The sequence below is a fragment of the Callospermophilus lateralis genome, unplaced genomic scaffold (assembly GCF_048772815.1).
Source record: "Callospermophilus lateralis isolate mCalLat2 unplaced genomic scaffold, mCalLat2.hap1 Scaffold_65, whole genome shotgun sequence".
Classification (NCBI taxonomy): domain Eukaryota; kingdom Metazoa; phylum Chordata; class Mammalia; order Rodentia; family Sciuridae; genus Callospermophilus; species Callospermophilus lateralis.
Window position 1 is genome coordinate 2,287,816 of NW_027514826.1, and position 6,853 is coordinate 2,294,668.

At 42.5% G+C, this 6,853-nt stretch overlaps 1 pseudogene; it reads right to left on the reverse strand.

The window, feature by feature from the left end:
- Window positions 1–420: 420 nt before the first annotated feature.
- LOC143389806 (reticulocalbin-1 pseudogene) lies at window positions 421–1,465 on the reverse strand (annotated as a pseudogene).
- Window positions 1,466–6,853: the final 5,388 nt, after the last annotated feature.

The window sequence follows — 6,853 nt, forward strand, 5'->3', positions numbered from 1 at the left end:
CCACTATCTAGCTTCATCAGAATTTTTACTTCTCCAACTTTTTAGCAGTGGCAAATAATAAAAAAACAAACAACAACTAAAAACCCTGATAGTTAAAATATGTAGCAGTCACTCCATATACTGCCCCTCCCACCCAAACTTAAGAATAATAGGGTTTTTTTTTCAAGTTTTATTCCCTTCATTTAAATTTAGTGGAAAAAAACTTAAAAAGTCATGTTGTAGCAATGTGTCCCCATGCAGAATTGCAATTTGCCAAGATTGTAATGTGCTTTGAGAGAAATCTTACTGAAAAAATAGTGATGACCATTTTCCAGTAAATCCTGAGTGAAAAAATCATTTGTACCCCAATCTGAGGTGTAAACTTGCTTTTGGGGGGGACACAACTACTGTAAATTAGACAATTGTAGCAACCAGCCAAGACAATAAATGAAAGCGTATGACAATCTGCCACATTATAGTGAGTGTCTCTTCAAAGTTCATCATGATTTTTAGTGAGATCTTCCCCATAATTGGTAGCTTGGCTTCCAACAAAAATGTTTCAGTTGTCCAGTATTTCCTCTTTAGTTAGCTTCTCATCCTTGTTCTTATCCGACTCGTATACCAGGTGCCTGGCATTGGCCTGGGCATGGTCATAATCTTGAGGGAGGATCCAGTGGCGAATCTCGTCTTTGTCCAGCTTCCCATCCTTGTTCAGATCTCGGAAGTCACTGAACTGCTCCCGTTCAGACAAAACCCAGTCTGGCTCAGGGCCATTATCCTCATGAGAAAACATATCGGCAATGTACTCATCCTGGTCCACAAACCCATCCCCATTCTTGTCGATGTCCTCCAGAGTTTCCAACACCACAATTTCCTTCATATGCTCAAACTCCTCAGGATGTAGAAAGGCAGTGAACTCCTCTCGAGTAGCTGTCAGGTCCCCATCGAGGTCTGCAGCCTTGAACCTTCTCTCATCACGTGGCAGCATCTTTTTGAAGGTGTGATGATCGGAACTATCTTGGAACTCTGTGGGGTTTCCCAGGTAGTATCCATAGGTGGTTTGTTTGTATTCTTCCCAGGAAATTGTATCGTCTTTGTCTCTATCATAATCCTTCCAGACTTTAGCAACATTATCATAGATGTATCTTTTCTGCACCCGTTTGATCCAACTTTTCAGCTCCTCGGTGGTGACAAAGCCATCCCCATCACTGTCAATTCGATCAACAATCTTCCCCAGCCTCTCCTTGCTCTCGTCTGAGGTGAGCTGATCGAAGGTCTTGGAGTCCTCTTTGGCCAGGAAGGCCTCGTGGTCAAACTGGAAACTCTGGTTGTCCTCGGGCGGCTGCTCGCCCATCTCCGGGTCGGGCCTCACCACACGCTCCTTGCGCACCATGGGCTTGGCCCGCAGCGCCTGCGGCGCCAGCGCTAGCGCCAGCAGCAGCCCCAGGGCGAGCCCCAGGAGGCGGCAGCGACCACAGCGCGCCATGGTCCGCAGGAGAGGGCGGCCGCGAGGGAGGCAGGAGCGGGCAACGCGAGCCGGGGATCGGCTGTAGGGGATCGCAGAGCGGCGGGGCTGGGACCGCCAGGGGATGGGACGGGCGGCGCCACAGCCAGAGCCCGCCCCGGGCCCTGCCGAGGGGCGCGCCCCGACCCCCTCAGATGCAATTTTAAAAAATGCTTTCAATCTGCATTGGCTGAGCCTGCAGCTGCAGAAACCTTAGGCATGAAAGGCTATGTTTTCTTATGTTTGCCTGAAATCTGTTTCCCATCCACTTTGATTCCATACATAATTGGAAAGGTAGATGAGCTTTTTACAGCATCTGTTTGAAATGTAATAACTTTCTTAAACTAATATTTTACATGGGTCTAATAAAACACCATACACTTCATGAATTTGTAAAGGGGCAAAGTTTCATAAAAGAAGAATTAATGTTCTTCTCTTTTTGAGAATATTAACAGCTGAATCAATTTTCTATTTCTCTGTTACAAAAACCAAGAAACTATTTTGTTAAATTGAGATGTTTCTCTAAGATAAAACAAATTTCAAGTACCCAAAAAGCAAATAGATCCTGAAGTATTTCTGTAGGTCAGTGGAGTGTCTATTATAATTCATACAAACAAATTCAACTTCAAAACTACTTTGCATTGTGGGATTTCAGTTTGGGAAGTTAAGGTAATTCTTCCATTGAAGGCAGTTTTTCCCTGAGCCAAACAGAAACAACCACCTTGTTCTCAGGCATTCCTATGGTTGCTGGACAGCATCAAATTAGTGCAAAAAAATATTTTAAAAGTAGATGTTGGTGTAATATAGTGTGTATACACCAAGAATATAGGTAGTTGTTATGATTAACTTAGTTTTCTAAGGCTAATTTATTCCTGGCTAGAGACTTCCAAGAACCTCCAAGATAAAGAAACAAAGTGGGTAGGCGCCTTCTCCTCCTGGTCCCTAGAAATGTGGCAACCAAAGAAGGAGACTTCAGATTCCACCAGCAAGTGTGACTGGGCCCTTTCTCTTTTTGATTGGATATTCTTCTCAGGAAAATTATTCTTTCCTAGATGTATATAGTCCATATTATCTCAAAAGGCTCCTGACCTTCTACAGGTGGTCATGAGCCTTCCAACAATAACCTTCAAAATATTTTAGGTATGGTTACAAAAATGCCATGGTGGTTTTTTTATTCTATAATATGATATTCATGACACCATGAAACAAGTTGCTTTTCTGCCTCAGATAACACAACCCACAAACCATAGCATGGCTTCTCTCTGCTCCAAACCCCACCTTGCCTCCTTGGCCCCAAACTTCAGAGAAACACAGGTACTTAGACACATTGGTGGCCTCTCCCCAGTTCAGTTCCATGGATGTATATAAACAATGGTGGAAAGTATGGAAATAGTGGCAGAGGTGACCTGAGATGACTCCAGGAGAGTGACAATAGCTAGAGGACAGGATTGTGAGGAGACTGAACTCCATGGCAGGGGGAAGAGGGCCTCCATGGGCTGCATTTCTCTCCTGGCTCTTCCCCGAAGGGCCACTTTTCCCACTTAATATTCTGGGTTAACAGATCCCGATGCTTCAGGCCAGTATGTCTTTGCTTACCCAGATGATGGACACCTGGTCTACCTTTCCTCTCTTTGTTCATCAGATTTTACCTCTTTCCTAAATGCATCCTCAGCCACCTCAGATTAAGTGGCTGACCCTTTGATGGCTATAATCTTCATTCTTATCACTCCTTACTGGGTAGATGTCCTGCTAAAGGCAGGGGCCAACCTTAATGATGTTTGCAGTTTCAATGAATAATAATGTACTAGCGGGAGCTAAATGGATGTTCATTGACTTATATAATTACAATCAGTCCATTAAGTGTGGGTAAACATTTGTGTAGCCTCTCCAATAATCACCCTCATGCAAGTGTAATTTAAAAAGTGAGCTGCCTACTCACAACTAAAATCTTAAAACAAGCCAGCATTCTTATTCTCCCCAACAAAGGAAATGAACATGTTGGATACAGAAAAGATATTAATGATTCTTTGTCCACTAGACTTTGGTAATTGTTAGGAAACCATTAATGGAAAACCCTCAGGTCAAATTAAACCCTTATGAAATTCAAAGGCAGAATTCTGTTGTGTGTGTGTATGTGTTTTTTTTTCCAGGAGCATCCCTGTTTTCATGGCTTTATTTATAACTTAAGCCTGGTTGTCTTAATGCATGGGAATGCTCAGTCCCTTGAGGCAAAGCTACTTTATTCTGGCAAGCAGATCAATTGCTATTTTGATAGATATATTTCATTGTAACTGTCCTTTCCCCTGGGTTACCAAGAGCCTCTTGGGAATGCATGTAGAGAAAAATGGTGGCCAAGAAATACGGCTGAGATGGATGATAAAGCTCATTTATGGCACATGCTCTATTCTGCTAACTTCCATGTCCCCCACCCCGCCACCATTTGCTGGAGAACTAAGGAATTTTAGGGTATTGGAGCATTAAGGAATATATATTTTGAGAAACATAGAGAATAGGTCTGAATTTAGAATGTTAATTCAAAGTAGACTAGATGGATATTAACTATATCAGGACCCGACTTGCATCCTGTAAGCACAGACGGTATTTGACACACTCTTTTTCTGGATTGCCCAGTGGAACCAAATGATGATAACCAACCACCAAGCAGGGTGTCCTCCCAGCACTGACTTAATTTCTAACATAAGTGTGTGTATTTCTGCATATTTCCCTTGCTCATGTCCTTGTTCATCTGTTCATCCCCAATATTATGCCCACAGACCATGTTCCCTTTGCACCTCCCAAGGATTGGCTTTCTTCCCCTTCTCTAGCCGGCACAGGCCAGCAGGCACGATTTTGAGGAATTGATGATGGGAGATTCTGCTCCCAGGAGCAGGCTTAGTGAACAGCCTGGCTGAGGCTTCAGAGCTCACCCACAGATGCATTGCTACCCTTCTCACCCAGAGAAGGCAAACATGTTATGGGTCTCCAGACATAGTTAGACATGGTCACATTTGCACTCTAACACACAGATGTTCTTTTTCACTGTCTCTGTCTTGCACATGTGAAGCAATCAGAGAGCTCACCACTGGCACATTTCCCCCTTTCCCTTTCTCCATTTCCAGGTTGCAAAAAACCCAAGAAGTAACAACCAAGCCTACTTTGTGTGAGCAAGTCTAGTGCAAGTTGTTCCTCATTATCACACAGATAGAGTAGGACAGTTATGAATTGAAAGTAGGTGAGGAAGAGCCTTCTTTCCTTCCCTCCAAAGAATAGAATATATGACTGTTGGATCCCTCTTCTAGAGTTATTTTGCTCTTCCTTCTACTACATTCTCAAAAGGCCTTATCACAAAAGCAGGAGGGCAGTCTTGCTAGCACGTCCTTTGCTGTGTGCTGGGCAGGGCCCAGTGTGGTGTCCTTCTCTCAGCAGCTGACACACCAGGACTCTCCAAGGAAAGGGACAAGCTCCAAACTCCAGCAAAGACCCCAAGTTACCACACAGGTAGTTTATATGTGCTGAGTGACAGGACTCTAAATTCTAAGAATTACTGAAGAGAGTCATTGCTTGGGCTGTAGTTTCCTGGCCCATCCCACTCTCTAGGGCCCAGTCTACACCTAAGGTTCTGTTATTGTGGAACAACTCTCAAAGCAAAATGTTGTAAGAATGGCAAAATACCAAGAGGTTTGTTACAGTGGATTTCACCTAGAAGCATTTTTCTTTTATTTATTGATTGATTGCATGTTGCTGGGCTTTGAACCAGGGCCTTATGCATGTTAGGCAAGTGCTTTACCTTTGAAACCCATCCCAAGCCCCATCATTTTCCTTTTATTTTGGAGTACCAAAAGTAAGTTAACATTGAGCTGGGCATGGTGGTTCACACCTGTGATCCCAGATGCTTGGGAGACTGCGGCAGGAGGATTTCGAGTTCAAAGCCAGCCTCAGCAAAAGCAAAGTGCTAAGCAACTCAGTGAGACCCTGTCTCTAAATCATAATACACACACACACACACACACACACACACACACACACACACATAAATATAAGACAGGTTGCTGTCTACACTGTCTCTATGCAATAATCAGCATGGTTGCATGGTCAAGAAAATCTGCTAAGCCAGGTTGTTTTCCTGCTGTGCATGGGGTGAATTTGGAGGCAGACAAAAGCCTTTTGACATCAGTAAGCTTCTGACTGCACCTGTCTTTCAGCTGTTGAGTAGGAGAACATTCCACATGATGGCAGCATCGGTTGAGCTGTGTGCCAGTCTAAGAATTCAGAATCAATGTGGTGGAAGAGGAGGAACGTCAGTTTCATCTGAACCCCTGTGAGGTTATTATCATAACAGAAGCACAATACTACGGCTAGAATAGGATCAGGAATAGTGCTAATTGTGCTTTCAAACAGCATTGTCAGAATATAAATTTGGATGGCATTTATAGAATGTGAGAAATTAATCAAAGAGCTTTCAAGGTAGGTGCTTGAGTACTAGAAACATCTTAAAAGGCCTTTGTAAGATCAGCATATTAAAAAGAAATTTGAATTCTTTAGTTTCCAATTTCTTGTTGATCCTTGTGAAAGGGTGGGAGGAAGGATGAAGTAAAGCGTTTTTTACTACAGAAGATAATTTTGGCGGTTGTTGTTCTTATTTACTAAGTTTCAAAATACAGAAAATTGTAGACTTTAGGCTCAGAAACCAATTGCAAATAAAACACATTTAAGTGCACATAAAAATAAATTGAGATTATCTACCATAAAAACCTCCCCAAATGAAAGGCACTAAAAGCTTCAGGTTGTCACATATCAGAGATGAAACAATTAGATGGGATCTGACATCTTCTAGAGAAGAGATCTCCATGGAAACCACTGGTGCTTTAGCATCAAAAGTGATAATTTGAAGCACTTCAACACAACTGCTGCTATTAATTATAATTTAATTTAAATTGCAACATTAGTTTTGCAGCATGGCAGGCTGGATTGTGAGTCTACACCCTTATTCTTCTCAGCTTCTTTCTTTTGTTTTCACTTTCTCTTTTCAAATCTGAGTTATATGGCAGAAAATGATTTTTTTTTCCCTCAATTAACTTGTCTGGCCATTCACTATTGACAGATATTTCAGAAATAGGAAAACAAATGGCTATTCACTAAGATGCAGAAGATACAAGAAACATTCTTTTATTTTAAAGAGATGCTGCTGATCCTGCTTTGGGGAGGAGAGCTTTCTAAGCATCAGCAGGTTTTTACGTAGGCTGAACCACATGGGGATTGTACCTGTGTAGCCTGATGTCATTTGATATCTTTTTCCTTCACTTCAGCTTCTCAAGAAAGCTAGCTGCCAGAATTTCCTATGTTAAGGGGTAAAGGAATTTCGCATCTTTG